The sequence below is a fragment of the Pituophis catenifer genome, unplaced genomic scaffold (assembly GCF_029215685.1).
Source record: "Pituophis catenifer annectens isolate HBS135680 unplaced genomic scaffold, rPitCat1.0.hap2 SCAF_2, whole genome shotgun sequence".
NCBI lineage: Eukaryota > Metazoa > Chordata > Lepidosauria > Squamata > Colubridae > Pituophis > Pituophis catenifer.
Genome location: NW_027256882.1, coordinates 163,242,047 through 163,258,799, shown reverse-complemented (window position 1 = coordinate 163,258,799; position 16,753 = coordinate 163,242,047).

Here is a 16,753-nt window from a genome sequence, read left to right as displayed (position 1 = left end):
ATCCTGATGCTTAAAACACTTCGGAGGTCACTATGCAGCCTGCAATTAGCACAGTAAATTACATCTTATTTGAACACCGTGGCCGGGAAATTAAAGTGGCCCTTGATTACATAGAATAGTTAAGCAAATACAATTCAAGGCTGCATCAAGGGAAGTACAGGTCAAAATTCAAAAATTTCCTTTGGCTCCTTATTTCATTTTACCCTGACACTTGTAATAAAAATGTAACATTCAATGACGTTTTTGTCCAATGGCAGATAAATTTACAAGGCAGTGGGCAAAAAATTTTGGCAGGTCAAAAAGGAACAAGAGCCTTCCCTTCTCTTCTTCATTAGTCAATGTGCCCAGTTCTGAATGCCACGTTTAAGGAAGACAGCAATCAATATGATCGCAAAGCAAAAGGCTACGGGATATGGAGGCACTGGATGTGAGGAGAAAGATGATACTTCTCCTTGCATGATATGAAGGGGCCTTATATAGAAGGCAGGGCAGGATTGTTTTGATCTGCTCCAGAAGGCAGGTCAAGAAGCAATGGGTATAAGCCACAGAGATTTCAGCTGGATATCGGAAAAATAACGCAACAGCTGTTTGGCAACGGAATAGCTTGCATAGAAAAGTTGTGGATTCTTACTGGACTAAAATCCACACATGGTTGGAAAAAATGACAAAAAAACACATAGACTTTAAACCAGAGATCTTTTTATTAGGGATTGTACCAGAAATATACAATAGAGAATTGAGATATTTGATTGTGAATGTACTAACAGCGGCTAGAATTGTGTTTGCTAAAAATTGGAGAAATGAGAAAATACCAATGCAAGATGAAGTTATTAAGAAAATTGTGGAATGTGCTGAAATGAGCAAATTGACATTTGAAATTAGAGAACAAGAAGATAAACAATATTATAAGATATGGGATTTATTTTATCAATGGCTAGATAATAAAACATGGAAATGAAATTGGGATGAGATCAGTATAACATAAGAATGGTAGAAATATACAAAATATAATGCAAAGTTATATGAATATGAATATTATAATATAAATATTTGAAAATAACTTTTATGAGAAGAGGGGAAATGTCATAGCTGAATGATTAATGAGGATTATATTGCAAAGATACTTATTAGATTGGTAATATGAGAAATTAGATAATTAGTAGTAATGAATATGGTGAGGAGGCACAAAACATTTGTAACCGACTGACACACTGTTTGCAATTGTATGGATGATGGATTTATGTTTTATGTTTTTATGTTTAAATTTTTTTTTTTTTTTAAAAAAATTGTGGATTCTCTTTCATTGGGAAGATTTAAATAGAGGGTGCATGGTGATCTATCAGGAGGCTGTAGCAATGGATTCCTATACAGCCATGGGTTAGATCAGGGGTGTCAAACTCCTGGCCTGTGGGCCGGATGCGTCACATGATGGCCACGCCCACCTCCATTTTAGCAAAGGGGGGGGAAAGTTGCAATACGTCACGTGACAGCAATGTGATGCTGCGAGTTTGACACCCCTGAGTTAGATTATATGATCTGCAATATTTCTTCCAATGGTTACATGTAAGATTCCATTGTATCATTGCATTATGTTTTAATTGTAATTATTCATCATCATCATTCTTACCATTGGCTATCCAATGCAGGATGAAGGCCTCTTCTGCATGTTTCCAACCAATACGGTCCTGAGCTTCCCTTTACCAGTTGGGCACACTGGCAAAGTACTAGCAAAATGCTGGTTGTTGCTGATGTTGTCACTCCATCTTGTTTTAGGTCTCTTTTGTGAACACTTTTTATCAAGGGGGATCCATTCTATGACTCTCTTGGTCCACCTGCCATCAGTTCTTCTTGCTATGCGACCAGCCTATTTCCATTTTAATTCTTTTACTCTTTTGATGGCACTGTATATTTTTGATGATAATCATCATAATAGCAATAGCACTTAGATGTATATACCGCTTCAGAGTGCTTTACAGCCCTCTCTAAGCGGTTTACAGAGTCGCCATCTTGTCCCCAACAATTTGGGTCCTCATTTTTACCCACCTTGGAAGGATGGAAGGCTGAGTATAATAATAATGATGACGATGATTGATCTTTTATTAGTGGTTACATTATACTACTACTATTATTTTAGCACTATTATTATTTTCAATGACAACATTTTTTTCCCCAGAATTTGGCCTTAATTTCAAGATGACCAATCAATCTCATTTTACAAGAAGAAAAAAAAGAGAGGCTAATCATTTAAAAAGACAGCTATGTAAATATTCCAAAAACGTTTATTAAGTCTTATTAACCACTTTTGCTCTTCTCTCATATCTGTGTACACATAGAATAATGCAATTGTACAATATGGTATTAAAAACAAGACAGTATTGAAAACACAGATATTAATATTTTTGAATCTGCTTTCATTACACTTCTTAAAACCCCACACCAATTCTTAGGATTCTTCAGGGGGAAAGCTTTAACCGTTAAAATCAACAGCAATAGAGGTTTAGTGAAAATATATCCCAAGGGTCAAACTGGAGCTATACTGTACTGTATTAACCGTTCATTTAAATGTCATCTAGGAGAAAGCTTCCTGCTGCAGGGCTGCATTAAGAGGCCTGCTGAGGAGCTATATAGGAAGAAGCTCATCCAAAACCCTATAAATATATCCAATTATGTTACCATGGCTAGAGATGCTTCTGTGTTGTGCGGCATTTGGATCATTTTTGTGGAGAGAACCGGCATTTGGCCTTTTCCACAAAGACCGTCCAGGTGCTCTAGAGAGCAATATGTGTCAGTTCTATTATCAACCCTTCAGCCAATTTCTTTTTCTGTTGGCTTCCATTGCTTTGCTTAAGTCCCCCCACCCCCTGCCAAGTACCTGTCATTGTTACGATGGTTCTGGCTAGCTCTCTGCATGTCAGTGTTGACAAATATGTATCGAAGGGTAAGCAGCTGGTTGAAAAGCCTTAGTAAGGGCAACTGTGTCTGGGCTGTATAAAGCTTGACAATTTGTAAATGGCAGGCAAAAGATATAGAAAATGAACTCTTCGCTACCATCTCTTAAGGAGACATAAAAGTGTGCTCTCAGTGTCTTTTGAGCAGTAAAGCAGGGATGAAGAGCCTTGGTGGCGCAGTGGACTAAAGTGCTGTTAAAGTAGCACTTAGCTGCCAGCTGCCTGCAATTACTGCGAGTTCAAATCTCATCAGGCTCAAGGTTGATTCAGCCTTCCATCCTTCCGAGGTAGGTAAAATGAGGACCCGGATTGTGGGGGCAATAAGCTGACTTTGTATATAAAAAAGAGGACACCGCTTAGGAGGGGCCAAAAGCCCTACTAAGCAGGTATATACAAAAGTATGAAGGCTATCGCTTAACGCATTGTAAGCCGCCCTGAGTCTCCGGAGAAGGGCGGCATATAAATCGAACCAATAAATAAATAAATAAATGAAAGGTGGCTATAAAATACAGGGAGTCATCAACTTATGACCACAATTGAGCTCAAATTTATGTTGCTAAGTGAGAAATTTGTTCAGTGAGTTTTAGCAATAACAATAGCACTTAGATTTATATACTGCTTATAGTGCTTTACAGCCCTTTCTTAAACAGTTTCAATATATCACCCCCAACAATCTCAGTCCTCATTTTACTGACCTTGGAAAGATGGAAGGCTGAATCAACTTTGAGCTGGTCAGGATCGAGCTGCTGGCAGTCGGCAGAATTAAGTCTGCAGTTCTGCATTCTAACCACTGTGCCATGGAGTTTTATCCCATCTTATGACTTTTCTCACCACATTTCTTAAGTGAATCATTGCGGTTCTTAAATTAGTAACCTGGTTGTTAAGTGAATCTGGTTTCCCTGTAGTTCCCCTTTGCTTGTCAGAAGGTCACAAAAGGGGATCACATGACCCCGGGACACTGCCACCGTCATAAATGTGAGTCAGTTGTCAGGCATCCGAATGTAAATCACATGACCATGGGGGGGGGGCTGCAATGGTGATAAACAGAGGTGGGTTCTACTTACCTTTACTACCGGTTCGCAACGGGATCGCTTGCTTTTGATGATGTCAGGGTCAGTGGGTGGAGCCTCCCGCCTCCCACCAGTTTTACTACCGGTTCTATAGAACCAGTCCGAACTGGGGGCAACCCACCACTGGTGATAAAGTGTGAAAAATGGTCGTGAATCACTTTTTTCAGGGCCCTTGTCACTTCAAACGGTCACTAGATAAACTGTTGTAAGCCAAGGACTTCCTGTAAAGCCAAGATGCTGGCTGGGATTGTAAAGTTGAAGCCCTACTCCTTTTATATATATTACATATGCAACATGTGTGGAAAGAAGGCAGGGCTTTGACTGCACTGTCACATTCACCATCTTGACTATTTATTTGTTTATTTATTAGATTTTTATCCCGCCATTATTACTTTATAAATAACTGAAGGCAGAGAACATACATAATACTTCTCCTAGTTTCCCCACAACAACCCTGTGAGGTGGGTTGGGCTGAGAGAGAGTGACTGTCCCAAAGTCCCCCAGCTGCTTTCATGCCTAAAGCAGGATTAGAACTCACAGTTTCCTGGTTTCTAGACCAGAACCTTAACCACTACACCAAGGAATTTTCTCTTGGTTTGAGTACCACAATTTGCCTTTGAAAGGCATACTGGGAATATATTCCAAAAAAGCAGTGTGAGATACCAGGCAAAAAGCTATTCTTTATTTCTTTCATGTCTAGTGATTTATTTAATTTATACCCTGCGGTTCCACTCTAGCAAGACACTCCTGGTAACTAATAATACTTTTTAAAATGTGAGAAGCAAAATCAAAACAGAATCTAAAAACAATAGTCCTAAATTAAATCCTAAATTTAACGAACAGATGAAAGTCTGACAAAAGAAATGCATCACAGAGGAACCATTTTCACAGCTATTTACTGATGAGTTGACTTCTGGGTCCCACAGAAGACTCACCCAAAAATAACTTCTGGGTCTTACACAGGTCCCAGAAGTCATTTCACCAATTAAAACAGCTGTTCTCAGTGCTGAGAGAATAGAGGGCAAACAGATCTTCTTTTTTTGATATATTCAAATTAGAATTTGCTAACTGGTAGCAGTCTCTGACGGTTACATTCAAGGCCTTCAAGAACATAAATGCCCATAAGGCCTTAGCTTCTCTATTAGGCAAAAATATTTTAATTTTTTTTCCTAATTTTTTCCCCCAAACTTCGATGTGATTATTTTAAATTTATACTGGAGTTGTTTTATAGGGCTTTTTACAATTTCATTTATTATTGCTGCTTTAATGTATTTTATGAGCTACTTTAAAACATACTGGACATTTTTAATTTTTGAATCAAAAATGTATTACACCACAGCCGTATGAACAGTGTATTCTACAGTCAAACGTAATCGGTAGGTCTTATTCCCTGAAAAAAATACAGGACTGCAGACTCAAATTTGAATATAGGTACCCAAATACATATATATATTCCTTGATCTTCTTAGGGGAGGTCCAAATTAAAAAAAAGTAGTCAGTTAACTTAAAACCTACGGCATTGGCTTGGGAAAAATACATATTTCAGTATGACTATTGTCAAAATTATTTGGCCCTACACAAAAGAGTGCTTAGGAAGTAGTGTATCCACTGATTTGTCATTGTTGTATGAGAAGGACCCCCTTGTTTGCAAAACAAAAAAAAAATCCAACACTTGTCTGTCTCTTACCCAAACCAGTATGAAAGGCGTGGGCAGGTGTGTGAGCTGTGGCTACACAGCCATCCAAATTCGTGAAATGTGTTTTTCCTGAGATCTTGTTTGAGGAGAGCCAGCTGTTTCTCAATGCTTTTAGCTCCAAGAGAAGGTGGAGGAGGGGGGGAAAAAACCCTTTGGGCAGAAACTTTCTGCACGTCAGCTCAGGCTGATGATGGATTGCCCTGTGAGCTGGAGGGAAGTGGTTTAGTGTGGGAAGAATCTCTATATAGGAAGGTGTAACAAAATCCTCTTTTACGGCAAAGTGACTGCTTTAAAATTGCTACAGGATGGTGGGAATCTGAGGCTGAGGAGATAAAGCCAACTCGTGCAAAGTAAACTATGCAATAAAAGGGTGAGGAAAGAAGAGAAACCAGGACAGAGGAGGGATCCTGGAGCAACAAAGGAATGACATATATAGTATAATATATAACATACAAACATAAAACCTATATTGTTGGAATGCATAATAAGAGTGAAGTGTGAATTACATTTATTCCAAACTCTCACAAAACATAGAAATTCTATGTAACAGTAACTCTCTTCCTTATCTCAATCCTTCAACGTATTTGTGATTTTATGTCATTGTCATCTTCGTGATCATAACTATTTATATCTTCTCATCTGATAGAAAGTGGTGGAAGAGACAGGAGATTTGGATAACTGTATGTCAGCGGAATCAGAACCAAAGCTTGATGGTTTAGGAGGGGCTATTGGGAGAGGAATGTGGTGTATTCTGTGGTGAAGCAAATAAGGAAGGTTGCTTTCCTCTTCGAGCTTTCTTGCTTGTTTTCCTTCCTTCCTTCCTTCCTTCCTTCCTTCCTTCCTTCCTTCCTTCCTTCCTTCCTTCCTTCCTTCCTTCTTCTTCTTGCTTCAAGTATCTCCTAACGTTGCTCCTCTCACCAAACTGTTGCTGTGATCTGCTTAGTTGGAAGAATATTTCTTTGTTTCCTGCCTTTATTATTTTCACAAATAACTGAAGGCAGCAAACATATCCGACACTACTACTACTACTACTACTACTACTACTACTACTTCTTCTTCTTCTTCTTCTTCTTCTTCTTCTTCTTCTTCTTCTTCTTCTTCTTCTTCTTCTTCTTCTTCTTCTTCTTCTTCTTCTTCTTCTTCTTCCTCTTCCTCTTCCTCTTCCTCTTCTTCTTCTTCCTTTCCCCCCCATAACAACAACCCTGTGAAGTGAGTTGGCCTGAAAGAGGGACTGGTCCTAGGTCACTCAGCCGGCTTTCATGGCTAAGGCAGGACTTAAACTCACGGTCTCTTGCTTTCCAGCCTTAACCACTAGACCAAAGTTACTGAAAGACTAACTTTTGTTGGCTTCTTTGCAGGATTTGATTCAATGGCTTCTGGCAGCCTTGAGCTGGGTTCCTTCCTTGGCATGCTTCCTTCGCCCATTGATTCGTGAGAATTCAGAAGAGCTCCTCCTGCTACAGAATTGCATTCCTGGTTTTAAGATCTGTGTCAATGCACAAGGTTGATTTAACTTTCAGTGCAACCCATATTTAATTTTAAGAGGTATACTGATATAGCAATATTGACCCATCTGCTGGGGTGAAGAGACTGGTGATGGGAACGCAAGGCTCATTTAACCCTTTCCCACTTTTTATACTCTGATAAGTGACACTTACAAGCAGTGGCATAAATAGCACATTTTACACTGTCTCTTCTGTGGCGGATGCATGGCACTGCACCAACTGCCAAATAGTTGATTGATGTTTCAGGCAGATGTGAACCCACCACCAACCTTCCAAATACCCTCCTTTTTTTATCCCCAAGTCACCAGATATTGCACCCCCTTATTGCCTGCACCTGAGCAGACTACTCCCGTCACACCATCCTGTTGACCAAGATGGGGAGCGGTGGGAACATATATATTTTTTTAATTACACTGCTTGCCTGGGTGAACAACCTCATTGAAAAGTACTAGGGACGTCCAGCACTGCTGTGCAAGTGACGTGCACTTTGGATGAAAAACAACATCAGATCAAAGATTTCCTTTTCTCTCCTTAGAATGCGCTAGATGTAGCATGGGAAAAGGGCAGATGTACAAAGTATTTCCAGCCTGTTCACGAACTGGGGCTGTGAAAGTTGCTCTTGTTCTGGCAGTTTATTAAGGAGCTCGGGACTGTAAGAAATAAGGGAATGGATGCTGTAGAGCTGGTTCCTGCTTCCTGACTAGGTTGCTCAGTGGCTAAGACACTGAGCTTGTCGATCAGAAAGGTCAGCGGCTCAGCGGTTCGAATCCCTAGTATAGGTCTCCTGCGTGAGTAGGGGGTTGGACTAGATGACCTCCAAGGTCCCTTCCAATTCTGTTACAGTTATTGTTACTGTTAAGATGAGAAACTGTTCTCCGTGGCTCAGTCACAATTGGTTGTCTACTGGTCATTCCGATGTCAGAAAAATAACTTGTAGTCCCTCTACTGATCCCTGCTCTCCCATAAGAGTCACCAAATTAAGGGCAGAGATGGGGGATGGATCTCCTCTGCTTTGTTTCCCTCCCTCCTACCAAGCACCACCAGTTGCAGAATATGGGATGGAGGTGGAGAAGAGACAAGTTTTGACCAATGGTTAGGCTGATGGATCTGTGAAAAGTTATTCAGGTTTTGTCTAACATCCATCAGTACCAGGTCCTCAGTTCTATGGAGCAGCTATGCCTCCATAACTAGCATATATTCCTTTCTCCTGCCATGTGTCCCTACCATTATATAGATCCAAGGTATAGGATCCATAGTATAGATCATATACTATGAGCAGGGGGCTGGACTAGAAGACTTCCAAGGTCCCTTCCAGCACTATTCTGATTCGGATTCTGAAAAATTCATTACTATCTGAATTCATCTGAATACAGATATTAGTTTAAGAATAGGTACTTGCCATAGAAGAGGGCAAATATGCTGATGACACTGTACAAAGTACATCCAGTGCCGTCCAAAGTCAACCATTGAATACAAGACCTGTATATGCTGCTGATCAAAGTAGCTCCTTTACCCTCCTGAATTAGTGGGGCTTATTTGTTCCAGAAATCCATGACTCTAATTTCAGGGTCAAGCCTATACTTAGTACCTGGGGGTTCATTGACAGGAGTACCGGCACTTGTCTTACATCGAGATCAATCATTGTCCTACTTCACTGTGCTTTTTTCATTCTTGATCTGCCCTTGGCATGATGTACAGTCAGGTCCAGAAATATTGGGACATCAACACAATTCTAACATCTTTGGCTCTATACACCACCACAATGGAGTTGGAATGAAACAAACACAATGTGCATTAACTGCAGACTGTCAGCTTTAATTTGAGGGTATGCACATCCAACTCAGGTGAACGGTGTAGGACTTACAGCAGTTTGCATATGTGCCTCCCACTTGTTAAGGGACCAAAAGTAATGGGACAGAATAATAATCATAAATCAAACTTTCCCTTCTTAATACTTGGTTGCAAATCCTTTGCAATCAATCACAGCCTGAAGTCTGGAACGCATAGACATCACCAGACGCTGGGTTTCATCCCTGGTGATGCTCTGCCAGGCCTCTACAGCAACTGTCTTCAGTTCCTGCTTGTTCTTGGGGCATTTTCCCTTCAGTTTTGTCTTCAGCAAGTGAAATGCATGCTCAATGGGATTCAGGTCAGGTGATTGACTTGGCCATTGCATAACATTCCACTTCTGTCCCTTCAAAAACTCTTTGGTTGCTTTTGCAGTATGCTTTGGGTCATTGTCCATCTGCACTGTGAAGCGCCGTCCAATGAGTTCTGCAGCATTTGGCTGAATGTGAGCAGATAATATTGCCTGAAACACTTCAGAATTCATCCTGCTGCTTTTGTCAGCAGTCACATCATCAATAAATACAAGAGAACCAGTTCCATTGGCAGCCATACATGCCCACGCCATGACACTACCACCACCATGCTTCACTGATGAGGTGGTATGCTTAGGATCATGAGCAATTCCTTTCCTTCTCCATACTCTTCTCTTCCCATCACTCTGGTACAAGTTGATCTTGGTCTCATCTGTCCATAGGATCTTGTTCCAGAACTGTGAAGGCTTTGTTAGATGTTGTTTGGCAAACTCTAATCTGGCCTTCCTGTTTTTGAGGCTCACCAATGGTTTACATCTTGTGGTGAACCCTCTGTATTCACTCTGGTGAAGTCTTCTCTTGATAGTTGACTTCGACACACATACACCTACCTCCTGGAGAGTGTTCTTGATCTGGCCAACTGTTGTGAAGGGTGTTTTCTTCACCAGGGAAAGAATTCTTCGGTCATCCACCACACTTGTTTTCCGTGGTCTCCCAGGTCTTTTGGTGTTGCTGAGCTCACCGGTGCATTCCTTCTTTTTGAGAATGTTTCAAACAGTTGTTTTGGCCACGCCTAATGTTCTTGCTATCTCTCTGATGGGTTTGTTTTGTTTCTTCAGCCTAATGATGGCTTGCTTCACTCATAGTGACAGCTCTTTGGATCTCATCTTGAGAGTTGACAGCAACAGATTCCAAATGCAAATAGCACACTTGAAATGAACTTTGGGCCTTTTATCTGCACATTGTAATTGGGGTAATGAGGGAATATCACACACCTGGCCATGGGACAGCTGAGAAGCCAATTGTCCCATTACTTTTGGTCCCTTAACAAGTGGGAGGCACATATACAAACTGCTGTAAGTCCTACACCATTCACCTGAGTTGGATGTACATACCCTCAAATTAAAGCTGACAGTCTGCAGTTAATGCACATTGTGTTTGTTTCATTCCAACTCCATTGTGGTGGTGTATAGAGCCAAAGATGTTAGAATTGTGTCGATGTCCCAATATTTCTGGACCTGACTGTAGTTCATCCAGCGCTCAGCACTTAATAACCATGTATGATAGCCTAATCTTCACTGCATCTTTTAGTCCAGAAATAGGGAACTTCTGTCCCCACCTTAATCTGCAACCGTTGGAAGCTGGAGTTGAGCAACATTGAAAGGCAGGGGTGGGCTTCAAAAATTTTAGCAAAGGGTTCTCTACCCAGTTGCTGGGTGGGCATGGCCATGGTGAGCGTGGCCTAGTCAGCCTCCTGTACCACAGTGGGGTGGAGTGTTTTTGCCCTCCCCAGGCTCCGGAGGCTTTCCTCGAGCTTCTGGGAGGGTGAAAACAGCCTCCCCAGGCTGTGGAGGCCCTCTGGAGGCTGGAAATGGAGCCAAATTTCCAAAAGGCCTGTTTTTTGCTCTCCCCGAGCCTCCGCATGCACCCTGCACTTACCTGCATCCAAAACAGGCCACGTGGGGACTCCTGGGATGGACGGGGCAAGATGGGCGGGGCCAGCCAGGAATGGGATTTGGGGGTTCTCCGAACTGTACAGAAGCTAGAGGTTCTCCCAAACCCCTGCGAACCCCCAGCAGTCCACCCCTGTTTAAAGGTAACACATTCCCCAATCCTCCTCTTTGGCCCATGCAGAAAGCAAAGTGAATTGGCAACAAGTGTACAATCCTTCTGCAAACCTTCTTGAATCCTGAGTTAATAGTCTCGGCCTTTTATCATTGAACGTTGTGATTCTCTTTCTATCTCAACGCCCTTCCCAAGGGAGGCATTCATTCAGCAAGCCCTTCTGCCCCCTCTATCCCTCCTTTTTTCCCATAATGTTTAATTAATCTGGTGATGGGTCCTTTAAGGAAAGAATTATATGGCCAAGAACAATAAAAAAAAGGAGACACTGGAAACTCTCTGACAAGCTGCTTAAATCCATTTTATGAGGTGATTAGACTGAGAGACATCAGCATTTTGAGTGCTTTATTTTCATCCTTCCTTTGCTCCTACAAACATGTTCCAGTGCCTTCCTGTCCTCATTAACAACCATGCAAGCATTAGATAGAGTTACAGTTTTAATAGTCCACTTTGCTTACCCACTTCCCCTCCCCACACACTGTGTACATGCTCTTCTCAGCCCCTAACTCTTTTGCTACCCCCATTATGAGCGTCAACTGAGCCAGTTGTTTATCTTTTGGTCACTGGAGTGTGATAGCACTTTGGACACCCTGCAAATCAAATGGAAATGGGTTGTAGCAACATCTACAACTCATCTCTCTTTCTTTCTCTCCCTCTCTCTCTCCCCCTCCCTCTCTCTCCCTCTCCCTCTCTCCCTCCCTCTTTCCGTTGTACTATACACTCCAGCAGAAGTTTTTTCTTCCTAGTTTGGTGGCCTCTGGCAAAAATACCAGAAAGGTTTTATTTTCAGAAGGGAGTACAAGCACCCCGCATTTATCATTCCATTGTTTTTTATTATTATTAAAAAATCCAATACTAATTTAATTTCAACAGATGAACTTATCTTCCCATCTTAATTCTTGTTGCGATCCAGAGATGCTTTTAGAGGGTGACTGCCATTTTCCTCTGAGAATTCTCAAACATGCAGAAGAGCATACTAGTAAAATAAAATGGCAGCTGCACTGAGATGGTCACCAAATAACTTCATAACTGCCACCAGTGATAAGTAATCTCTCTCTTACACGAACACCCAAAAGGAACAGTGAATGGCTGCCAATAGGATAATGTAAGCGAACTCATTTGTCCCCATTTGTTATTGGGGTTAATAACAAATCAATGAAAGTTGAACCAGAGTGCATTTGGCCCCAATTATAATTTGTTACAAACCTAAGTGAAAACTGAGCTTGTGTGTGTGTGTGTGTGTGTGTGTGTGTGTGTGTGTGTGTGTGTGTGTATAATGACCTTAGCAATCCTTGAGGATTGCAAGTTCTCAGTCAGTAGTGGAAGCTCCAAAGACCAAGGAAAATCCTTCCATTTTGTTTTATGAATGGAAGGTTTTAAGCTGAGACAGTCACCAATCAACATGGGCAAATTCCTGCAGAAATGATCAAAATAAACAATATCAATATTGCTTGATACCACCAATAGAATGCAGAATTGGATTTCATGTTGAGTCGGGGGTGGGGTGGGGTAGGGGGTGGGAGGGTCATTTAGTCTGGGCCCCAAGTTTAAAAATAAAGAAACCCTCTAGTTGAGCTAGTGAAATATTGTTTTTTGACTACCCTACATCCTAGCCAACATCCCTGGAATTCTCATGTGAAATAAGCATCTTTTGGCTTTCAGCTACTCAAGAGATGCTGGTTCATCAATGCTAGAGCAAATCAAGAACCACTGGGATATTGGGCGTAGGTTTGTATTTGTGTTTATGCACTCAACAATCCATTAATGATCAGCTTGGAATTACTGGGAAAGTGTTTGCTTGTGGCAGGAGTAACTTCATCATTAACTAACCATCCTTGACAGATGGGTCTCTAGCCTTGAGTATCTCCATTCAAGGGAACCACACAACCTCTCTTGGCAGGCAGTTCCATTGTCCAAACTGTTTCTTGGAGTGATAAAATTTCTCCTGATGTTTCATTTAATGTATCCCGGCAGCAGCATAAGCCTCGCTCCTTGCCTTTCTCTCATTTACTAATGAAAGTAATTGGTCCTCATTTTTCTTTTTACAGCATCCCTTTACATATTTTCAGCTTGCAATCATGTCTCCCGCATGTCATCTTTGCTCCAGTCTGAACATGCTGGGCTCTCTTGCCCTCTCTCTCAGAGGTCCTGTTTTGCAAACCTTTCATCATTTTTGTTTCTCTCCTCTGAAGTCCCTCCAGGATGTCTAGGGGAAAGAGAGGGAAGAAGAAGAAAAAGAAAAAAAAACCTGGCACCAGCATTTCTTATATGAAAAGATGTGTGGGGTGGGATAGTGGTGGAAGGCAGGGAGAGAATGGTAGGACAAACTGAACTCTTAGATCATATAAAGCAATATAACCTCTCTTATTATCATTCTTTAATGTTTCTCACTGAATTTATGTCCAATACTATTCACTAGAATTCCAGAAGGGTAAATTAAAAAAAAATTTTTTTTCTCTCTCCCCCAAAGCTCAATTAGAATAATATTATGCATGTTATATCTCTTCATTTGTTCTTCTGGTGTTGCTTTTGTTTTCTTATTTTTCAATATTTGGAATTAGTAATTTTTTTTTAAAATGGAGTTTTTATTTGGTTGCGAAGAACAAGTTCAGTGGTCCTGAATATTGAACAGGCTAAATACCTTTGGCTGGAAATGTTTGCGTTCAAATATGTTTTAAAATATTGGGTTTATATTCCCCAGTTCTGAATATTTATATTATTCTTATTTCCTGTTCTATCATTTACCTCTCCCGTGCATTTCTAATTAATTGTGTATAATATCCCTACATGTGTGAATGGTGGGTCAATGTCAATATATATTTATATGGGTTGTAGTGTGCCTTTTCCCCCAATTCAATTGTAAGGAATTTCACAAGATTTAGCTGCCTGTTAGTCTTATGACTTTTATTCTTTATTTGTGATCAAATTTGATAGTAAATTACTTTGCACCTAATCCTGAAAGAATAAAAAGGCATCCACAGAATAAATGAACAATAATAATCTCCAATATTCTAGTTGAGAAGTTCTAGTTTCTAGCCTCATAGTTCTAGTTTCTTAGAACTGAGCATCGGGAATTAAAGTTTTGCTATTAGTAAGTTGATATCGTCTATATACAAGCGCTAGTCATGGAATTCATGCACGATAAAGAATGCATCACTTTTAAAAAGAGCCTTGATAGTACAGGGGTTTAGTGCACCCTGTTATTAACACAGCTGCCTGCAATTTCTGCTGGTTCGAATCTCACCAGGCTCAAGGTTGACTCAGCCTTCCATCCTTTCTAAGGTAGGTGAAATGAGGACCCAGTTTGTGGGGGCAATAAGCTGACTTTGTATAAAATATACAAAAGAATGAAGGCTATTGCTTAACGCATTGTAAGCCGCCCTGAGTCTCTGGAGAAGGGCGGCATATAAATCAAATTAAAATATATATATATATATATATATGGCATAGGTGAACCTTTTAGACACCGAGTGCCCAAGCTGCACATGCGCATGTCCAAACTGAAAAGTGTGCACATGCATGCACGGACATGCGCATGCGCAGCAGAGACCCAAAGACCAGCTGGCCGGCGGGAGGCAGGGCATTCCAACATTGGCAGCATGACAAGAGGTAAGATGTTTTCTTTCGTGAGCTTCTGTTGCGTAGTTTGCAGGGAAACAGGAGCTCACAAAAGAAACGCCATGGAGATCTGACCTGGGGCGATGGCGCACGTGCCAGCAGAGAGGGTTCTGCGTGCCACCTCTGGCACATGTGCCATAGGTTCACTATCATGGGCATAGGCTGACCTACCAAACTGAGGAAAAGGCAGCCAAGATAAGGCAACCGTAATGTTGATTTCCAGAAATCTTACGTAGACCTATGATCAGTGGTGGGATTCAGCCAGTTCGCACCACTTTGGGAGAACCGGTTGTTAATTTTCTGAGCAGTTTGGCAAACTGATTGTTGGAAGAAATCATTAGGGCAGAGAACCGGTTGTTAAATTACTTAAATCCCACCACTGCCTATGATAGACTGGTAAAGCACAGATGAGTCCCACTGCTAACACCAACCAATCTCTATCATACTTTGTGATTCCTAGACTACCTTTATCTTGAAGCAAGAGATAAAAATCAACACCAAGGGTGCCATTTTCTGCCTTCTGTCTCATTTTCTTGTGTTTACAAAAAAAAAAAAAAAAAAAACGTAGCCATGTCTAGTTTTTTTTATTATTATTTTATTTTCAGTTCAGATACCAAAATGCATGAAATGATCACCACCATATGGGCCCTTCTTGAAATGATTTTCATCTGGGCAAATACATCATGATGCCATTCAGTTTTGTGAAGTATGGAATTAAGTGCTTATGATCAATAGGTGAGCTGAATGTTTGGGACGCAATTCAACCAGCCATTTGTAAGAATGAAATATATGAAGCTATGGACAGAACATTATACGCAGGACTGTAGATAACTCCGACATTAAGAGGAAAAATGCATCTTTTATTTGAAGGATTATCCCATCTAAGTCCAACGTAAAGATGACAAACGTAAAAAAAAAAAAAAAAAGGAAGAAGAAATAACCTGGAAGTCACCCTCCAACATGAAAACCTGAACAGCAGATGAACAGGTACAGATGTCACATCTTCACCCTGTGGTGAGACTGATGACTGAATTACATGAAAATTACATCTCAGTATGTGTCTATACATATCAGTCAATATATGCAAGTTTTATATATAGTCAGGACAACATTTGTTGATAGGACTTCCATTTCTCCCAGTTTTTATATTCGCATACAGTTCATCCCATTTCCACACTAGCTTCCATATTCAGGCATTCTGAATGAATATTAGAAAATATATGAAACATTGCCTAGGTACAAAAGCAAAACAACATTTTGGTATTCTCATGGGATGAAGGGAGGCATTTGTTTATTTTTGGCACATTTATAACTCATGTTTACATGCACTGGATGCTCAATATGATATTAAACAAAAAAAATCCAGATATGAATAGCTTTCCATAGTGATGTATATGACTGATCACAGGATTATATCCTTATTTCGCCCTATACTGTGGCAGTAGAAGTGGCAAAGCATATATATATCCCCCCACTTTCCCTTTACCAATTAGTACCTGGAGAGAGCAAGAATGCCTCTTCTGATGCTTTGAGATCTCTCACTGGACCAAACTTAGACCAGCAAATTGAAAACCTTCTATCTACCAACTTGTACTTGATTCAGTGTGGTAGATTATGGTCCATAACCTTCATTCTGCAGTGGGTTGATTCAGGTTAATCATAATTATATATATATATATGTATGTACATATACACACATTCTAATTATATAATTATTAATATAGAAGTGTGTGCCAGTGGTGGGTTTCACATTTTTTTACTACCGATTCTGTGGGTGTGGCTTGGTGGGCGTGGCAGGGGAAGGATACTGTAAAATCTCCATTCCCATCCCACTCCAGGGGAATGATACTGTAAAATCTCCATTCCCACCCCACTCCGGGGAAAGATACTGCAAAATCCCCATTTCCTCCCAATCAGTTGAGACTTGGGAGGCAAAGAATAGATGGGGTGGGGCCAGTCAGAATTTTTACTACCG